Below are 22,441 nucleotides of genomic sequence, written 5' to 3'. Positions count from 1 at the left end.
GTCTCTTCGTGCTCTAGTGGACTGTGGAGCGTCGAACAACTTTGTTCGACTGCAGAGCCTTCCAAGGCTTGACTTCGAGGAGGTGGAAACACCTCGAAGTCTATTGGAAGTGAGGCTAGCAACGGGTGTCGTTGTTAGAACCGAGAAGCGTATCGTACGCGTACGCTTCTCTTACCAAGAGAAGGAGTTCGTCGACGAGCTTATCGTCCTGGAACTGGACGATAAGTTCGATATGGTGTTGGGCATGCCGTGGCTTGCACGGCATGATCCGGTGATCGACTGGATGAAGCGCACGATCGTGCGCTTCGGGAGCAGCAGCAGCGCGACAGAGAGCGATGGCCCTGTCGGCGCAGCACATGCACCACGTGGTGCATGCGGCCCTCCATCAGAGACAGCGCGGAATGCGGCTGTCTCCGGTCACCCCAAGCGAACGCCAACGACTGCGAGAGTCGTTGGAAGAAGATGTAAAACGAATCAGCAGGGCCTGATTCAATCCGATTCGAGAGGGTCTCGAAGCGTCCGGAGCGACGCGGTAGTGTCGACAGATAATGTCGACACACAATTGGTCGAAAGACACTCCGCCGTTAGGCGTAGAGGTAAAGAAGACGCGTCGGCTCTGGGAGCCGACGCTGCAAGCAGTGCGGACGGTTGCAAACGTCCCGCACCGGAAATGCTTGCGAGCTCGCGTGCAGCCGGGCTGCACGACGAAGCGGTGCGCGATCAAGCCGGGCTTGAACGCGTGCGCCCGCGGGTAAAACCCGCCGGCGAATACAAGGAACAACTGTCCACGGCCGGGCCTGGACAAGAAGAAACTCGCGGAGCCGGGCTCCGCACGAGAAGTGAACGGCGCAAGCGAGAAAAGCTGCGCAAGTCTCGGTCAGGGACCGAGACGCTACAAGCAGTGTCTGCCGGGCAGACACAGGAGTTGGAGACGACCGTCGAGACATTGAATGTCTTGACGCGTACAAGTATTGGTCTCCAATACAAGAAGATGAGGCTGGATAATCCTCCGACGTTAGCGTCGGAGTTGATGTCGCTCCCAGTCACAAGCTGGAAGCGTTTCGCTCGCGAACTGCACGATGGACGCATCGAGCAGATCTGCATCCTCTCGGACGTCGAGAGGATGAAGTGTGAAGCAGAAGAGCTGAATCAGCTCATCTCTGAGGGCGCGGACGCCCTCAGCGCGAAGTCGAAGAAGGAACGCTTCGACGAGCAAGGCTGGGACTCGCTCAAGGCGAGCCCCTTTTACAAGGTCTTGCGTGAGTACAAGGATGTACTCCCGGACGACATTCCTGCGGAGTTACCGCAGGACAAGGGTGTTCAGCACGAGATTGATCTCGTGCCGGGAACGAAGTACTGCGTCACGCGACAGTGGCCACTGCCGCGTGAGCAAGTCAAGGCAATCGACGACTTCTTTGAAAGTCGTCGCAATGCAGGACAAGTGCGGGAATCGAAGTCCCCGCACAGCGCGCCTACGTTCTGTGTGAAGAAACCACAGGGCGGGTGGCGCATCGTTCATGCGTATAACAAGCTGAACGATGCGACGGTACCGGCGCAGACGCCGATACCTCGAAAAGATGTGATCATCGATTCGATGACCTCGAGTACTATCTTCAGTACTCTGGATCTGAGAGACGGGTTCTATCAGATCCTCATGCGTGAGAGTGATATCCCTCTCACGGCGGTAAGCACTCCGAGCGGCATGCTCTGGGAGTGGCTCGTGATGCCGCAGGGGCTGAAGAACGCCCCAGCGACGTTCAACAGGTGCGTCACGCACTTGTTGCGCTCGGTGCGCGACTTCGCACCGAGCTATTTCGACGACGTGTTCATTCACAGCCGGGCTGTGAATGGGAAATCGGATGTGGAGATGCATACAGAGCATCTCCGCAAGTTGCTTGAGCTCATGCGAAAGCACAAGCTCTACGCGAACCTGAAGAAGTGTATCTTCGGGGCGACCGAGATACCCGTACTTGGGTGTCTCGTGGGGAAGAACGGCGTACGCCCTGACCCAGGAAAGGTCAGAGTGATCAATGAATGGCCTACGCCTTCAAACGTAAAGGAACTGCGGCAGTTCCTTGGACTCGCCACGTACTTGTGCAAGTACGTGAGCAACTACGCGGGCAAGATTCGCCCGCTGTCGCAGCTCTTAAAGAAAGAGGCTGCATGGGAATGGACTGCTGATTGTCAGCAGGCCTTCGAAGCAGTCAAGCAGGGCTTGACTGAGGCGCCGATCTTGGCGGTGGCCGACCAAGATCGCCCATTCCACGTGGTGTGCGATGCATCCGATTTCGCGATCGGATGCGCACTGATGCAACTCGATCACGAAGGTCGTGATCGTGTGGTTTACTACCAATCGCGTCAGCTGAAGCCAGCTGAGCGCAATTACCCGGTACATGACAAGGAACTCCTTGCCATGAAGTATGCACTCGCAAAGTTTCGAGTGTATCTACTTGGGAGTAGACCATTCGTGGTCTACACCGACCACGCATCGTTGCGTACGGCGATCAAGTCGCCGCACATATCACAAAGAATGGCACGGTGGCTGTCATTCTTTGCTGAATACAACTTCCAGGTTGAGTACAAACCTGGAAGGTTGAATGTCGTGGCCGACGCGCTTTCGCGTCGACCAGATTATGCGGTGCAAGAGGCCGACGCCAACGCAGTTGGCGTCGTCAGGACGACTACACCCTCGTCGTCCTTGCTGGACGAAGTGAAGGCCGCATACGCACATGATGCGGATGCGAAGCAATTGTTGGAGTACTACTCCACACCTTCTGACAAGTCTCGTCAGAAGCTGGCCAAACACCTTCGTGCCCGTGTACACCGTTATCGTGTACACAACGGTCTGCTGCTTTACAGCGCAGTCGACGACAACGCAGATCGCATTGTCGTGCCGGATGATCATGAGCTGAAGCTCAAGATCACATACGAGTACCACGATGCCCCGACATCGGGACATCCTGGCCGTGAGAAGACATATTTGCTTCTCACGCGTGACTTCTATTGGAGTCACCAGTACAAGTGGGTACGCAAGTACGTTCGTGCTTGCGAGGTATGCCAGCGCGTGAAGCCTGCGCCCAACTCGCAGGCTCCGCTTCAATCACTACCGACTCCGTCGGAGTGCTGGCAGTCCATTTCAATGGACTTTGTTTTTGGTCTTCCGCAAGACAACAAGCGGAGGACTGGTATTGTGGTCTTTGTTGACCGCTTCAGCAAGATGGTGCATCTTGCTGCAGTACCAGCCGAGGTGACAGCCAAACAGACGGCATGTCTGTTTGTTGACCTGGTGTTTAGACACCATGGTATGCCACTCGACATCGTGTCGGATCGGGATCCGCGCTTTACAGCGCGATTCTGGCAAGAAGTGTTTACACTTCTTGGGACGCAGTTGTCCATGTCGACTGCGGATCACCCGCAGACCGACGGACAAACAGAGCGTGTCAACCGCGTGCTGGTTGACACCATGAAGAGCTACGCGCACTCGTTCCATCAATGGAGCGACTGCTTGCCGATGGCGGAGTTCGCCATCAACAACTCGGTGCATGTCTCGACAGGACACACACCGTTCTACGTGAATGCCATGAGGCACCCACGCGTACCGAGCGTACTCGGTGCGGTAGCTCCTTCCTTAAGTGGGGGAGGATATCCGGTTAATTCAAAACAACCGGATAAGCACGCTGATACAAGCAATGTATCAGCTGTGACGACTCGCGCACGTACTGCGCGCAGTCATGACGACAACAAGACAGTGTCTACGACGGGCGTAGACACTTTAAACGACAACGAACATCACGCGCAGGCCGGGCCTGCTGCGAACAAGGAGCACGAACTGAACCAGGGGTTCAGCTCGGATGCAATGGACTTTGTCCAGCGTCGACAAGCCGTAATTCGGTTTGTCCAAGATGCAATAGCAGCTTCTGTCGATCGACAGAAGCTGAATGCCGATAACATCGGCAGGGGAAACACAAATGAATTCAAAGTTGGTTCATTAGTTCTCTTAGCTACTCAGAACCTAGCTAAACATGCAGTTTCCGATTTCGGAGCAAGCAAGCTTGCTCCGCGCTTCATTGGGCCATTCACCGTGTTGGCGAAGCATGGCAACGCGTACACACTGGACATACCGTCCAGCATGCGCTTGCACCCAACGTTTTACGTTGGGCGACTGAAGCCGTACGTGCAGCACGAGTCACCTACGTCTGGTGACTCGCCAAAGCGCTCTCGAGCGCGGCGACGCGCTTCGAGACGCCAGAGAGTCTCGTCCCGACCTCGACCTTTACGTTCGAGGTCGTCTGCGCAACCTCCGCGAGCTGAGCCTTCAACAAGCTCAGCTCCTGACGCAGAGCAGCGAACTGCGACGCTTGGAGACGCTCAACAGCCTCCAAGCGAGACTCAAGGTTTGGTTGACCAAACCCGGGGCGTCTTCCCGCCCCCCCCACCCCCGTTGCGAGACGCACGCGGGGCAACTCGCTGGATCGTCCAGCGAATTGTTGGTCATCGGAACCAGACCCAAGGTCCGGTTCATTTTCGTATTCGTTGGAGAGGATTTCCTCCCCAACACGATACGTGGGAATCACGGAATGTCCTGATGGAGGACATTCCGGAAATGGTGACGGCGTACGAAGGCCGCCACCGCCACCTCCGCCGAAGGGCGTAAAACTTGGGCGAGCGCTGTAGTCGCCTACAGCACTCGGATAAGTGCTGCGATTATCCGCAGCACTAGAAGACGCCTGCGCCTGAAAACTGGCGCGCAGGGTCTTGAGGTCGTCAGGTACACACATGGACGTGTACCCGTTGACGTCCCGCTCGGTGATGCGTACTGCTCCGGGGTAGCAGTACTCACAAGCAGTGTCATAAGGCACTGCGCAAGGAAGTCCAATACCGACTGCACCATGGTGCAGTCGTTCAAGTTTACCACGCTTCGAGAATTTCTCGTAGCGCTCCCGCGCCTGGCTAATCCGGTCGCGATAGCCAGCGGGGTTCTTGTTGAAGTTTTCAACAAAGGCACTCCAACTTTGACAAAGTGCCTGCCACTCGGGCACTTTGCTTCTGCGAGAAGTCTTCTTGCTCGCAAACCATCGGAGCTCATGGAAGAGCCCGATGTAGTAGTCGCGCCTTTGATTCGTTAACGGATCAAAGTGTACTCGCTTCGCGACGTCATCGTCAACGATGGCGTTGCACGAATACAGCGCGTATAGATTCGGTGGTGCGGTCGCACCGAATCGGCTGCCGATCTCAGACTGAGACGGCATCCACGGCTCGCGCACTGGCTCAGTGTGCGAGGCCGCAACAACAGCGGATGGAGCAGAGTCATCTCCATCCCGCGGAGTCGATAAGGCTCCAGCGGCAGCGAGCGGTGTTCCACTGCCGCTGCGCGAACGCTTCGAGCTCGAAGCGTTCGGGTCGTCCTCGCGTGGACGACGTAGACCCACATTGGGGTCAGTGTGGCCCGGAGACAAGGTGTCCTTGTCTCCTTCGAGTTCCCCCTCCTCGACTTCACTTCCGTAGTCGAGGGGAACTCCCTCTCCACCCGGAGAGTAGATACCCACTCCGGTTTCGACAGCAATGATCTTGCCTGTCTTGTTTCGGATGGCATGTTTCTCATGCCATCTCGAGTGGTATCCAGCAACAGAGAGGCGACTCTCTGTTGCCGCGCTTGTCGGCATCGCCGTCGAGGCGATGCCAGTAGCGGTCGTGGCTGAGGCAGCGGCCGTCGTCGCCTTGGAGGCGACGACAGCACTTGCTGTTGCCGAAGCGGCCGGCGTCTTGGACGAAGACGTCGTTGGCGTGCTCATTGGGAATGAGCACGTGTTCTCCCGAAGAAAATACGGATTGACGTGTCGAGACCGGCACGTCAAATCCTAACGGGGGGATGGTGTAGCGGGGCTACACATTCGGTTCACCTCCTACCTTAGTGCAACATGCACTAAGGCATACATTCAGGTGACCACCACAGGGTGGTCCACATTCATAGCAAAAGGCATATGACTGGTAGAAAGTAACACCTTTCTACCAATGAGAGTCATTCAATAGATAGGGGTTCTGCCAGCCATCCAATGGCAGAACCTCTCATTAGAAATATCAGTTTTAGGAGGAAACCCCATTTACAATCAATACAGTTCTCATTTACCACCAAAGCTTCCGTTTGGTTCATTTATCTAGGTTTAAGTATACTTGTGGATACAAGTATACTGAACTTAAGTAATTTACTCCTACGCTTCCTCCTACACGTGCGCACACGTGTAAGCTTAAGTAGTGGGTCTAAGCAGACCCATTACAGTTCCTGTACGGGGTCATGAAGGAAGTGGTGTTCTGCGTGGTTCCCGAAGGCGTTGAGCTGGATGGTGACTTCGACTGCCTGGAATGAATTGGTGAAGGCCATCTACGGTCTCAAGCAAGCTTCGCGCGTGTGGAACGAGACCTTCGACGAGTTCATGTGCTCTATCAGTTTCCAAGTGTCGGCCTTCGATCCGTGCCTCTACATCAAGGTGGTGGGCGGTCAGTGCGTGCTCGTGCTGGTGTACGTGGACGACGTGCTGATTACCGGGAGTTCGCCTGAGCTGATCTCGCGCACGAAGACGGACCTGAAGACGCGCTTCGAGATGACCGACAGCGGCAAGTGCGCGTTTGTTCTTGGGATCGAGCTGGTGGACGGCCCGGACGGCAGCGTGACCATGTGCCAGCGTCGCTACGTGGACGACATCCTGAAACGCTTCGCCATGGACGAGTGCAAGGCTGTGGTGAGTCCGGTGGACATGAGCACTCGACTGGTTCCAAGCGACGCGGCGACCAAGGTGAACGCTCCGTTTCGCGAAGCTGTTGGTGCGCTGATGCACCTGATGACCGCCACGCGCCCGGACATCGCGTACGCCGTCGGCTATGTGTCGCGCTTCATGGAGAACCCCCAAGAGGAACACTGGGTTGCGGTCAAGCGCATCTTTCGCTACCTGCAAGGCACCAAGACGCATGGCATCTGCTTCAAGCCGGGCGACAAGATCGACTTTCGTGGCTACTCGGACGCGGACTGGGCCGGTGACCTCGCGGACCGCAAGTCCACTTCAGGCTACGCGTTCATGCTGATGAGTGCGCCTGTGAGCTGGGGAAGCAAGAAGCAGTCAAGTGTGTCGCTGTCCACGAGCGAAGCGGAGTACATCGCGCTCAGTCTGGCTATCCAAGAGGGCAAGTGGATCCATCGCCTGCTGTGCGAGATTCTGGCGGCTGCCAACGAAACGGGACCCGAGCTCATGATCCGTGAAGACAACCAGTCGTGCATCAAGATGACCAAGAACCCGGTGAACCACGGCCGCGCCAAGCACATCGACATCAAGTACCACCACATCCGCGACGAAGTGAAACGCGGTGAAGTGAAGCTCGAGTATTGCGAGACTTCTGTGATGCTGGCGGACATCATGACGAAGGCGCTTGCGGGACCACGCCACACGGAGCTGACGGCGGCTCTCGGCATTCATGGGACTTCGCATTGAGGGGGCGTATTGAGGGTATGGAGGGTTACCGGTTTGGTATCGGTTGTTTACCGTGAACCGGTTAACCCGAACCGGTCCAATCCGAACCCACGCCGATTACGCCACCGACGATTACGCCACTGTCGATTACGCCACCTGTGGGTACAAGATTGTAGGTACAAGATGGGCTTCGACGTGGCGCTCTCTCATTGGCTGAAGTAACTCAGTATCCAGTAAAGAATCAAGTAGTGTGTATCCAGTAGGTCTAGAGTAGCGAGAAGGCTAGCGAGCTAAAGACCTCAATCAATCACTTTTGAATCTTCGTTCTACCCCTCAAGTGGTTTCCAGTCTCCGCTCCGATCTCGCCCAGAGTGCTGCCCTCCCTCCGCTCCGTCAAGCTTCGGTGTCCAAGATCCATACCTTCCATCAATGTCAATATGATCGGTCGATCGGAACCCATGTTGATCTGATCGGTTGATCTGAACTCATGTACCCAACATGTGGTACCGCGATCAAATCTGCCAAGATCGGAATGATGGCCTTCACATTCACTATCCTGGTCGTCCGACCGTTGATGCCGCCCATCCCAGATCCAAAGCCATCCATCCGTACCCATCGACCAATCACCTGGTCGGACACGATCAATCCATCTCCAAAAACTTCTGGTCACTTCTCCACAACCGCGCCCTGTGCGAGAGGCGATTGTACAGCACTCAACTCTCGCCACAGTCTCCAACTTGCCGCAGTGCACCTACTCCTCCGACCGGGTCTGCTCGTGCGCCGTCTGCGGCCATCATGTCATCCAGCGACCGATCGTCGGCAACCCCTTCGTCCCATTCATCCGCTTCAAGCACCGCTTCTCCCGACGTAATTGACGCCGAACCTGCGTTGCCTCCCGTCATCCCGGACATTACACGCGCTATCCCCCATGCATTGCGCCATGACACGCTGCGTAGGCTCAGTGCGTATGCCGCATCGCCTCCAGCCGGTATTACACCAGCTGCGCAAGCTCCGGCGACCGCCCCCGTTCCGATGTCGATCACCACGTTGTCTCAAGCAGATCGCGATACACTGCAGGCGTCGCGCGCCACGTTAGACCGGATACTCGGCCACCTGGGCGATCTAGATGCGGTCCAAGGGATATACGCCGATTTGACGCAAGATCACGTCGCCCTGCAGGCCCGAGCTCACGAACTTGAGCAAGAGCTGGATCGCGTGTACTCGTCGTCGACGACCTTCGTGCAGTCTGCTCAGGAGCAGTATTCGGCGCTACTTCGCGATCATCAGGGTACGCGTCTCGCGTTAGCTGACGCTCATAGTGCCCTGGCAAATCGACTCGACAACAGCCGTGCTCTCGACACGGCTCGCACGTTACTCGCCACAGAACGCCGATCGCACGACGAGGATGTGGTATTCCTCCACAACCGGATCGGCGCTCTCGAGCGACAGGTCTCCGATCTGCAGGCGCGAGTTAACGCACCATCGCCCTGAGCGCGATCCAATCGATCTTCTCGTCTCAGCCGTCACATAATGGTCCAGCAGCAAAACTTGGTGGAGTTGGGTGCGTGTCGCGATCGGGTGCTTGCTGACCTACAGCGTTCCCGTGGCGATCTGCAAACGCCCGAGTCGACTCGCCGCCAACTAGAGACCAGCGTGCGAGACTATGAAGCCCAAGTCAAGAGCCTCGAAGACCGCCTTGGTGACCTCCAACGTGACATGGACCGCCAACTTTCGGCTACGCATCACCTAGTAACACTGAACGCGACCAGTTTCGCCGTCAGGCTTCCGACGCAGCTTCAAGCGGTCAGAGATCAGCTCCAACAGGCGACCACCGAACGCGACCAGGCCGCGACTCTGCTGTTGTCCTCCCGTACGTATGCGTTGCCTGCCCATGTCAACTTCCGTGCTAACTGCATGTCGTTTCATTGTCTTCCAGGTTCCACTGTGGCTTCTCTGAGGGCTGCCATCGCTCGCTTGGAAGGTGAAGTTACTCGCCTCCAGGGCGATCGCAATCGCGTGCAAGTTTTACAGCGGGAAAATGCCACCCTGGCTGAAGACTTGACCGCTTCCCGTGCCGATAGCGCGGCATTAATTGATTCGCGTGATCGAGCTGTCCGTGAGTGTGATGCCATCCGCCAACGCGTGGCAGGGCTAATCTCCTTCGTTCAACCCAGTGGTAATCCTCAAGGCGAGAGTGAGGACCGACGCGAGGCCGACAACGACGATGATGGAGCTGACGAAGACAACGATTATGGCGGAGATGCCGACGACGACGAGGCCAGCGTCGAGGATGGAAATGGTTCGCGGCGTTTGAATCTGCAACCTTCTCGTCGGCGGCGTACACGATCGTTTTCACAATCGCCTTCGCCGCCATCACGACGTTCTCGCCACGCGTCTTCTGGTCGTAGCCCACGATCTCCATCGCCAACTTCCTCACATCATTCTGGACGACGACTTCGTGGAGGCAGTCGTAACAGAGCCACTTCCCCACAGATCACTTCTGATCTGAGTGATAACGAGGAAGACACATTGGCCGTGCTTTCTCGATCTCGTGCGTCTGATCGTCGACGTCGACAATCCCGCGACTCTTCGCCCCGAGGATCGCCCCATCGACCGATCAACGTTGGCTCTTCTGGTTCCAACACCGGGGGCCCGGCAGACGACGCTGGTGGACCTCCTGGTGGTTCACCTGACTCTCCCGGTAGCCCTGCCGATTATCCACTTGGTGGTGGCTCACCTGGCTCACCTGACTCTTCAGACAGTGACGGCAGCGTGCCCCGTCGCGATCGTACGCATCGAAATGCTATACTGGGGCGCCAAGAGTATGATCAATTGGAGGGCACAGCTGTGCCTCGAGATCAATGGATTCCTGGATATCGCGAGCGTGTGCAACGCCCTGTTGCGGATGTCGCCCCATGGGACGCTCGATACATACGTCGTATCAGTGTCCTCGAATTGGATTTAGACTTGCTGTTCCACCACTTCTGTCGGCCACGTAATTGATTGATCCCTGAGCGTGCAGCTCGTGCTCCACGTGATCATGCCTGGCGGTCAGATCTGATCACCGCGGCTCATGTCCGGGCATTGTACGCGACGCGCCCCTGGGAGACTTTCCACACTGCCGTCACTCCAATTTCGTTCGTTCTCGTGTGTTGGTTTGCAACCATGGCTCGTCAATATGCGGACCTGATACACGAACATGCGCAGGCCGTGTGGGAGTCGTTGCATTACTTCTCCATCAGCACCAACAGCCGTCGCGGGGACGTTTACCTGGACACTCTCGCCGTTACCTGAAAACAGCGGCAATCACGATTCGGTGCTCGCTGGAAGTTTTTTCTTCGGACGATCTTGCGTGGACTGGTCGAGGGTCGGTGTGATTTGGACATTCTGCTTGATCCTTTCTTCAAGCACCGACCTCGGCCGGGTGAGGAGAAGATGTAGTATCCAGGGCAACACGGCAACTCGCAGGCGACGAATCTGATCACTGCAGTCCAAGAGGCGGACTTGGCTGAGCCCTGGCGGGTCCAATACCGTCACGACATCCGATCGCATCCCGCGCAACGTATTGCGCGTCTTCGTGGCAAATTCGTCATCCCAGCTTCCCCTTAAGCGTACACTTGAGTGTTAGTCAGCATGTAATTCCATTTTTTCCACCTCTTTTTCTCCAGTCGTTTCCCTTGATCGGGTCGATCGAACCTCGTAATCGGTTCTCTCCCCCTTCATGTCACTTGTGTTTTTGTACATATACCTCCTCCTTTTTTCTCAGTGCAGCCACCCTGCACCCATTTCACTCCCAACTCGCAGCGATCGCTACGAGTTGTCCTCCTCTGCCTCGTGCGATTGCATCACTCCGAAGCGATTCCGTCTAGTACGCTCGCGCTCAAACTCGTGCAGCAAAGCCCCGCAGTTGAGGTCAGCCTCGTCGACCCAAGACGGTTCGGTGTACCCCTTCCAGAAGACCTGGAATTCCCGATGGACGCGTCCATATCTGGTCTTACGACCTGATCGGACATCTGCGATCCGATCCACTTCAAACTCGTCATCGCTCCAGTCGCCTTCCCAGCTGTCCTCTGGCAACAACGCCTCATCAAAATCAAATCGACCACTCTCGTCTGTCGCTAGCGTCACGTCAGGGCGATCAGAGAAAACCTTCACGGCCTTGAGCTTCGAGACGTGCACAATCGGGAAAAGGCGATACTCTGTACCGGCCACCTCTAGCCGGGCTGCATAGGGGCCAATCATCTCACGCACCCGGAACGGTCCGTGCCACACGTGTGCCAGCTTTCGGGCATAGCCCTCCTTAACTCGGTCCAAATATAGCCACACTTGCGATCCGACCTCAATCTGGTGCGGCCTTATCCCGTCGTTGTGGCGATCGGCTCTCGCTTGGATCGCCTCCTTCAGACGCGCGTTGACCTCCTCACGAGCGCGCTGGTACTGTTGCTGAATACGATATCTCCATCTGCGCGGCTCGCGATCGCGACGTCGCGTACTGCCTAACGGCAGCGACGCTTCCAATGTCGATCGCGGGTCCCAGCCGTGGACGAGGTAGAACGGCGTCTCTCCTCGTACTCGATCGTGAGCAGTGTTGATCGCGAAAGTCAGGCGCTCCGCGTATTCGTCCCAGTCTTGCTGATTCACATCGGCGACGTACATCTTCAAGGCGCAGGTAAGCGTTTGCACCATCCGCTCAGCGGTACCGTTTGCTTGTGGTCGATAGGCCATGGTGGCTCGTTGTCGTTGTCCCACTATACGGCTGAATGCGCGGAAGAAATTAGACATAAAACCGGGCTCCCGATCATGTCGGATCGCTTCACTGGCTCCGAAACGGCGGAAAACGCATTCCTCGTAGTTCTCCGCGATGGTCTGCGCTGTCCGAGACGCGCCGGCCTTAGCGATCACGTACCCTGAAAACAGATCGACCCACACGAGGAGCTCCGTGTTGCCCTTGAACGATTTTGGCAGAGATGGGATATGGTCCATCGCGATGATTTGGAAGGGGTAGGTGGCCCGTACATTCCCAGGTGATTCTCCTTGAACCACGGGGCGCCCCTTCCCTGTCTCGCAATCCACGCATTCACCCACAAACTGCTGGACACTCTTGAACAGCCCCCGCCAGTGGAAGTGTGTTTTGATCCGTTGGTACGTCCTCCCGATTCCCTGGTGCCCTCCTTCAAGGCTGGCGTGATAATGGTGAAGGAAATCTTGGTGCAGCGTTGCAGGCACCATCAGACGCGCGATCGAATCTCGGTCTTCGTCTAATCGCGCGGTGTTCACACAGTAGAACAGCAGGCCGTCTTCACCCACTTCGTAATCTCCAGCGATCTTGGCACACGCTTTTGCATCCCGGGCAGTCAGGGCTGCTACGTCGCCCCGCAGGTACGACTTCAGGTCCACGATCCACTTCTCTTCATCCTGAGCTTGTCCTAACCTCTCACTCCTCATGCGTTGGACGATCTCTTCTTGCATAGCTGCCGGCACTTGACGGTGCCGTCGGGTTGATCGGGTCACTGCTGATATTTGAACGACGGGGTCGTCATTACTCGGGTGGAGCAACTCGCCCAGGCAGTTGATCGTGGCGAGACCGCCAATTTCGCCCTCATCAGTTACGATCACGCCTGCTTCTCGTTGCAGTGCCGCACTTGCCAACCGATCGGCGCTCTGATTCCAATCGCGCTTCACATGGAGGAATTCGTGCTTCGGCCAGGCTTTCACTTGATCCATCGCTTTCTGACGTAGTACCTGGAGACCCGGTGCCTTGCAATCGATTTCACCACGCATCTGTCGGTTGATCAGGTTGGAATCTCCACAGATCACAACTCGCCCCCTGTTCTGATTGGACAGTAACTTGAAGCTTAGCAGAAGTTCGCGATATTCGGCTTCGTTGACAGTCAGATCGTCGGCGAATTCGGATGCGGCAGATATGATTGACCACTCCGGGAGCTTCCAGACAATTGCACTATACGCTCCGGCGCTCCGCTTGACGCGTGCTGACCCATAAAAACTGACGACGAGCAACTCTTCATCCAGTTCTACCGTCGGCGGAGCCATCACGATCGTTCGTTTGGGCTCTTTCACCGGTGCAATCGTGATCAAGGCCTCGTCCACTTCCGCTCGGGGTGTAATGCTGGCGGCGATCGCGCCCAGGATTTCGTCCTCTCCTTTCAAGCACTTCCGGATTTCTAAGGTCCACTCGGACAGCAGAGCTGCCCATCGTCCCAATCGTCCCTGGAAGCCCGACGAATTCAGCAACCAGGCGAGCGTCGAGTACCTCGACAGCACCTTGATCGATCGGTTGGTCAGGAGCGTGTAACACACATCCAAGATCCGGAGGAGCGCCAAAACTTCCTTGTCCACTATGCCGTAATTCAATTCGTTCGACTTCAGCGTACGACTGGTGAAGATCACAGGCCAATACATGCCATCATGTTCCTGAACCAACGCAGCTGAAATAGCCCACTTGTTGGCGTAGACCACGATCACAGGCTGGCGATCGGAATCGAAGTGTCGCAAAATCGGGGTGGTCGCAAGCTTGGCCTTCAGTAGGTCGAACGCCGTCCTCGCTCTAGTCCACCGATCGTCGGACTCCATTGCTCGGTCCTCATGCTTCCCGTGGTGCATCTCGTAGAAGTCCACTTCTCGCAGTTCGTATAAGATTGCGGCGTAAACGGCGAAGTCTTCAATGAAGCGACTGTAATAATTCAGGCTTCCTAAGAAGGACTGCATCGATCGCAACGTCTTCGGAAACGGCAACTTCTCCAGCGATTCCAGATCTTTCGGATTGGCTTCCAAACCTTCGGCCGATACCCGGTGACCCAAGTACTCTACCTTCCGATGTCCCCAGAAACTCTTAACCACGCTGATCGACAGATTCCATCGCTCGCAAGCGTCAAGCAGTGCCTCGACCTTCTCGCAGATCGAGTCCCAGGTGTCAGCTGTGATCAGGATATCGTCGATGTACGATCGCCTGCCCAGCACCGAAGATCCCGGGTTCGCCTCGGGTTCTCCTTTCTCGAACACGTCGGTTGGTTCCGTGTGGTCTCGATCAGGGCTTATCCGGAGGTACCCGTACAGAGCATTATCGATCAGCCTCTGGTAGATTTGTGGGGCGTTCTTCAGCCCGAAGGGCATACGCGTCCACTCGAAGAGTCCGAAAGGCGTAACGAAAGCGGAGATCTCCCGCGCACGTTCCGTCATTGAGATCACCCAAAACCCACTAGCCATATCCAAAGAGCAGTACCAGAGTACTTTGTCTAAATCTTCCAGGAGATCGTTGATCAGCGGTATGGGATATACCATCAACCTGGTCAGGCTATTCACCAAGCGGTAGTCGATACACAACCGGATGTCGACTCCGTTCTTCTTGATGATGATCACGATCGGAGATGCCCATGGTGAGGTGGATGGCTCAATCATCTTCGCGGACAACAAACTCTTGATCAGATCAGACAGTTTCTCTCGGAATTGAGGGGCAACCCGCCGCACGCGTTGGGCGATGGGAGCGGCTCCTCCAACGTCGATGTCGCACACCGCACCAATTGCAGCGGGCGGGAGGGCGTTCCCTTTACCGATCAGCAAGTGTCGTCGTCGCCAGATGATCGGGCGAAGTCGATCGATCTCCTCAGGTGTATTCGTTTCCGGATCACCCACTTGAATGTCTTCGATCGTGACTTCGTCGGTGGTGGTTGGTACTTCGGGTAGGATAGCCATTTGGCTCTCAACGTCTTCCGCAAACAAGGCACCACCTTCATGGAAACACACCTCTTCGTCTTCTTGAGTCCTATACTCACCAATCTGCACTTCATCAGCTGAATCCGTACCAGCAATCGCCCCCGTTGAGGAGGCCGGGATCACCGAAGCCACCACGGGTCTTGATCCTTCATGATCACGTCGTAGGATTTTGGTCGGCAGGTCATACCGAGGTCGATCCACCATTGGTCCTTCTGGCAAAGGTTCAGGTTCCTCGTCGCTGACCTGATCGGTTGTCGCTTGGAACGCCAAATTCTGCCATTCATTGTATCGACGTGAGCCAATCAGGACGAACCCTGGAATGCGAGGTACTTGACCACCAGAGAGCCACATGCCGACACGCGTATCGTCTTGCAGTATCAGCTTCTGATCACCGACGTTCGTGACCTTCAGATAACGCGTCTTCCCTAGTCCAGCCACCAGGCTCGGCACCCACCGATCACCACGGGTGACCCAGATTTTCTGATGGTCCGAGAGGATGAATCCCTTCCGGAGTTCGACCGACCTTCCAACTTCGATCACACTGTGTTCGCCCAGATCGTTCGGTACCTTCTCTCCGAAGAGTTGCCGCCGTCCAGCTAACTGGATTCGCACCTCATCCGGGAGATTGATCGATCCGTCAGCTAGGTCAAGACGAATGCCTGCTGGCACCATGAAGTCCATACCAAGTATCAAATCCTGACCACCAGTGGGTGGTCCAACCCATAATACACCAACGATCCCGCGAGCGTGATCTTGATTCTGGTACGTCCTTCCGCCATGTAGGGATTCTTGCCAACACCCTCACACTCCAACTCCTGATTGTTATCTATGTAGCACCCAACCTTACGAGCAAAGACGGCATCCAAAATGGACACCTCGGCGCCATTGTCAAATAGCAGAGTGGCTTTTTCGTTGTTGATCTTCCCGACGGCTTTCGCCTGCCGAAACTTCTTGTCTGGCACGTGATACTTCCAATATCCTCGGGATTCTCCATGCAAGAGATCCAAGGCCATCGTCACTTCCGATCGCGAATATTCGTCGACTTGATGGATGCTGGAGATCGCCACGGCACGCTTGTCATGAAGATCACATGTATTGTCAGTCTGTAGCGGGGCTACACATTCGGTTCACCTCCTACCTTAGTGCAATATGCACTAAGGGATACATTCAGGTGACCACTCCACAGGGTGGTCCACATTCATAGCAAAAGGCATATGACTGGTAGAAAAGCCATTCAATGGCAGAACCTCTCATTAGAAATATCAGTTTTAGGAGGAAACCCCATTTACAATCAATACAGTTCTCATTTAGCACCAAAGCTATCGTTCGGTCCCTTTGTCTTAGTTTAAGTATACTTGCGGATACAAGTATACTGAACTTAAGTTAAATACTCCTGCGCTTCCTCATACACGTGCGCACACGTGTAAGCTTAAGTAGTGGGTCTAAGCAGACCCATTACACCTGGTTGCACTTTGTTGTCCGTCCAACGACCGACTAACACGTTCGTATGGAATACGAACGCGGGGCTGAGAACCTGCCCTCGGACAGTAACATGTCCGTGGGTAGCCCAAACACGTCTGCAACGCATGTTGCGCGTGCAGACTGCCCCCACCTGTCGGAACCAGAGTGGGAGGCCCTCCAGCGACTGTCAACAGTCATTGGGGAAGCGGCGGTAGCAACGATGTTGCGAACGCTATCACCGACGGAGCAACACGGTGTTGCTCTGGGTTTCATCGTGAAGGAACAGCGTGAAACCGCTGCTCGAACTTCGGTGTCGCCATCGGCCACACCGCGCGTGGAGTCATTGAAACTCCACGTAAGCAGCTACGTTGGAAGAGAGGGGGAACCTCTCCTCTGTTGGCTTGTCGAGGTCGACACTGCCATTGCGGCTCGACGTATCGTCGACCCGTTGTCGAAGGTTGCGTTCGCCATGTCATGTCTTGGCGGACGAGCGAGGAGTTGGGCGTACGGACGCCGACTCACAGATCCTACGTGCTTTAGCACGTACGAGGAGTTCAAGGAGGAGCCCAAACTAGCGTTTGAGCCCCCGCAGAACGAGTTCCGATCGAGGGCGGAGTTCCTCGATCTGCAACAGGGCAAGCATGACGTGCATGCTTACGCCCAAAGAGCACGGTACTTGGTCTCGAACATCGTGATCAACCCGATTGACGAGGTGACAAAGGTCGTCACGTGCATGAAGGGCCTTAGAGATGGGTCTGTGAAGACCTATCTCTTCCGAGAGTATCCAAATACTCTCGAGGCTGCAATTGCGCTTGCAATGCAAGAAGAGTTTAGCCTGCGGCAGGCTAAACTGCATGTGAACGCCCCGCGGCTGATGCCACGACCGGTGGTAAGGCCGTCGGGAGGTCCCGAACCAATGGACCTCTCGAGTGCGACCGCTGCTGGTTCCCAGCAGCGTCGTGGATCAACGAATGTGCGTTGTTTCCGCTGCGGAAACATCGGTCACTACGCTCGCGAGTGCACAGCACCTGTGCACGCGGCGAGAAGCCGTCGTGGCGATACTGGGTATCGTCACGGGCAATCAAAAAACTAAAGGGACCAGCAGGCGCGGGGCGCCCTGCTGGTGATGCGATCGAGCGTGTCGACATCGGACACGCTGCAATGAAGATCGCTGCCCCCAGTGAGAGTCAATCTCACTGCAAGAAGCAAGATGACAAGCCGAACCTTGTCATCCTGAAGGTAAGCTCGAAGAGAGAGTGCTCTAGTGGACTGTGGTGCGTCGAACAACTTTGTTCGACTGCAGAGCCTTCCAAGGCTTGACTTCGAGGAGGTGAAAACACCTCGAAGTCTATTGGAAGTGAGACTAGCAACGGGTGTCGTTGTTAGAACCGAGAAGCGTATCGTACGCGTACGCTTCTCTTATCAAGAGAAGGAGTTCGTCGACGAGCTTATCGTCCTGGAACTGGACGATAAGTTCGATATGGTGTTGGGCATGCCGTGGCTTGCACGGCATGATCCGGTGATCGACTGGACGAAGCGCACGATCGTGCGCTTCGGGAGCAGCAGCAGCGCGACAGAGAGCGATGGCCCTGTCGGCGCAGCACATGCACCACGTGGTGCATGCGGCCCTCCATCAGAGACAGCGCGGAATGCGGCTGTCTCCGGTCACCCCAAGCGAACGCCAACGACTGCGAGAGTCGTTGGAAGAAGATGTGAACCGAATCAGCAGGGCCTGATTTGATCGGATTCGAGAGGGTCTCGAAGCGTCCGGGGCGACGCGGTCGTGTCGACAGATAATGTCGACACACAATTTGTCGAAAGACACTCCGCCGTTAGGCGTAGAGGTAAAGAAGACGCGTCGGCTCTGGGAGCCGACGCTGCAAGCAGTGCGGACGGTTGCAAACGTCCCGCACCGGAAATGCTTGCGAGCTCGCGGTGCGCGATCAAACCGGGCTTGAACGCGTGCGCCCGCGGGTAAAACCCGCCGGCGAATACAAGGAACAACTGTCCACGGCCGGGCCTGGACAAGAAGAAACTCGCGGAGCCGGGCTCCGCACGAGAAGTGAACGGCGCAAGCGAGAAAAGCTGCGCAAGTCTCGGTTAGGGACCGAGACGCTACAAGCAGTGTCTGCCGGGCAGACACAGGAGTTGGAGACAACCGTCGAGACATTGAGTGTCTTGACGCGTACGAGTATTGGTCTCCAATACAAGAAGATGAGGCTGGAGAATCCTCCGACGTTAGTGTCGGAGTTGATGTCGCTCCCAGTCACAAGCTGGAAGCGTTTCGCTCGCGACCTGCACGACGGACGCATCGAGCAGATCTGCATCCTCTCGCACGTGGAGAGGGTGACGTGTGAAGCAAAAGAGCTGGATCAGCTCATCTGTGAGGGCGCGGACGCCCTCAGCGCGAAGTCGAAGAAGGAACGCTTCGACGAGCAAGGCTGGGACTCGCTCAAGGCGAGCCCCTTTTACAAGGTCTTGCGTGAGTACAAGGATGTACTCCCGGACGACATTCCTGCGGGGTTACCGCAGGACAAGGGTGTTCAGCACGAGATTGATCTCGTGCCGGGAACGAAGTATTGCGTCGGCCACTGCCGCGTGAGCAAGTCAAGGCAATCGACGACTTCTTTGAAAGTCGTCGTAAGGCAGGACAAGTGCGGGAATCGAAGTCCCCGCACAGCGCGCCTACGTTCTGTGTGAAGAAACCACAGGGCGGGTGGCGCATCGTTCATGCGTATAACAAGCTGAACGATGCGACGGTACCGGCGCAGACGCCGATACCTCGAAAAGATGTGACCATCGATTCGATGACCTCGAGTACTATCTTCAGTACTCTTGATCTGAGAGACGGGTTCTATCAGATCCTCATGCGTGAGAGCGATATCCCTCTCACGGCGGTAAGCACTCCGAGCGGCATGCTCTGGGAGTGGCTCGTAATGCCGCAGGGGCTGAAGAACGCCCCAGCGACGTTCAACAGGTGCGTCACGCACTTGTTGCGCTCGGTGCGCGACTTCGCACCGAGCTATTTCGACGACGTGTTCATTCACAGCCGGGCTGTGAATGGGAAATCGGATGTGGAGATGCATACAGAGCATCTCCGCAAGTTGCTTGAGCTCATGCGAAAGCACAAGCTCTACGCGAACCTGAAGAAGTGTATCTTCGGGGCGACCGAGATACCCGTACTTGGGTGTCTCGTGGGGAAGAACGGCGTACGCCCTGACCCAGGAAAGGTCAGAGTGATCAATGAATGGCCTACGCCTTCAAACGTAAAGGAACTGCGGCAGTTCCTTGGACTCGCCACGTACTTGTGCAAGTACGTGAGCAACTACGCGGGCAAGATTCGCCCGCTGTCGCAGCTCTTAAAGAAAGAGGCTGCATGGGAATGGACTGCTGATTGTCAGCAGGCCTTCGAAGCAGTCAAGCAGGGCTTGACTGAGGCGCCGATCTTGGCGGTGGCCGACCAAGATCGCCCATTCCACGTTGTGCGCGATGCATCCGATTTCGCGATCGGATGCGCACTGATGCAACTCGATCACGAAGGTCGTGATCGTGTGGTTTACTACCAATCGCGTCAGCTGAAGCCAGCTGAGCGCAATTACCCGGTACATGACAAGGAACTCCTTGCCATGAAGTATGCACTCGCAAAGTTTCGAGTGTATCTACTTGGGAGTAGACCATTCGTGGTCTACACCGACCACGCATCGTTGCGTACGGCGATCAAGTCGCCGCACATATCACAAAGAATGGCACGGTGGCTGTCATTCTTTGCTGAATACAACTTCCAGGTTGAGTACAAACCTGGAAGGTTGAATGTCGTGGCCGACGCGCTTTCGCGTCGACCAGATTATGCGGCGCAAGAGGCCGACCACACCCTCGTCGTCCTTGCTGGACGAAGTGAAGGCCGCATACGCACATGATGCGGATGCGAAACAATTGTTGGAGTACTTCTCCACACCTTCTGACAAGTCTCGTCAGAAGCTGGCCAAACACCTTCGTGCCCGTGTACACCATTATCGTGTACACAATGGTCTGCTGCTTTACAGCGCAGTCGACGACAACGCAGATCGCATTGTCGTGCCGGATGATCATGAGCTGAAGCTCAAGATCACGTACGAGTACCACGATGCCCCGACATCGGGACATCCTGGCCGTGAGAAGACATACTTGCTTCTCACGCGTGACTTCTACTGGAGTCACCAGTACAAGTGGGTACGCAAGTACGTTCGTGCTTGCGAGGTATGCCAGCGTGTGAAGCCTGCGCCCAACTCGCAGGCTCCGCTTCAATCACTACCGACTCCGTCGGAGTGCTGGCAGTCCATTTCAATGGACTTTGTTTTTGGTCTTCCGCAAGACAACAAGCGGAGGACTGGTATTGTGGTCTTTGTTGACCGCTTCAGCAAGATGGTGCATCTTGCTGCAGTACCAGCCGAGGTGACAGCCAAACAGACGGCATGTCTGTTTGTCGACATGGTGTTTAGACACCATGGGATGCCACTCGACATCGTGTCGGATCGGGATCCGCGCTTTACAGCGCGATTCTGGCAAGAAGTGTTTACACTTCTTGGGACGCAGTTGTCCATGTCGACTGCGGATCACCCGCAGACCGACGGACAAACCGAGCGTGTCAACCGCGTGCTGGTTGACACCATGAAGAGCTACGCGCACTCGTTCCATCAATGGAGCGACTGCTTGCCGATGGCGGAGTTCGCCATCAACAACTCGGTGCATGTCTCGACAGGACACACACCGTTCTACGTGAATGCCATGAGGCACCCACGCGTACCGAGCGTACTCGGTGCGGTAGCTCCTTCCTTAAGTGGGGGAGGGTATCCGGTTAATTCAAAACAACCGGATAAGCACGCTGATACAAGCAATGTATCAGCTGTGACGACTCGCGCACGTACTGCGCGCAGTCATGGCGACGACAAGACAATGTCTACGACGGGCGTAGACACTTTAAACGACAACGAACATCACGCGCAGGCCGGGCCTGCTGCGAACAAGGAGCACGAACTGAACCAGGGGTTCAGCTCGGATGCAATGGACTTTGTCCAGCGCCGACAAGCCGTAATTCGGTTTGTCCAGGACGCGATAGCAGCTTCTGTCGATCAACAGAAGCTGAATGCCGATAACACCGGCAGGGGAAACACAAATGAATTCAAAGTTGGTTCATTAGTTCTGTTAGCTACGCAGAACCTAGCTAAACATGCAGTTTCCGATTTCGGAGCAAGCAAGCTTGCTCCGCGCTTCATTGGGCCATTCACCGTGTTGGCGAAGCATGGCAACGCGTACACACTGGACATACCGTCCAGCATGCGCTTGCACCCAACGTTTTACGTTGGGCGACTGAAGCCGTACATGCAGCACGAGTCACCTACGTCTGGTGACTCGCCAAAGCGCTCTCGAGAGCGGCGACGCGCTTCAAGGCGCCAGAGAGCCTCGTCCCGACCTCGACCTTTACGTTCGAGGTCGTCTGCGCAACCTCCGCGAGCTGAGCCTTCAACAAGCTCAGCTCCTGACGCAGAGCAGCGAACTGCGACGCTTGGAGACGCTCAACAGCCTCCAAGCGAGACTCAAGGTTTGGTTGACCAAACCCGGGGCGTCTTCCCGCCCCCCCCCCCCCCCCCCCCCCCCCCCCGTTGCGAGACGCACGCGGGGCAACTCGCTGGATCGTCCAGCGAATTGTTGGTCATCGGAACCAGACCCGAGGTCCGGTTCATTTTCGTATTCGTTGGAGAGGATTTCCTCCCCAACACGATACGTGGGAATCACGGAATGTCCTGATGGAG

Source organism: Phytophthora ramorum (genome assembly GCF_020800215.1).
Source record: "Phytophthora ramorum isolate Pr-102 chromosome Unknown Phyram_PR-102_s0002, whole genome shotgun sequence".
Classification (NCBI taxonomy): Eukaryota; Oomycota; class Peronosporomycetes; order Peronosporales; family Peronosporaceae; genus Phytophthora; species Phytophthora ramorum.
Note: the sequence above shows the minus strand (reverse complement) of the source record.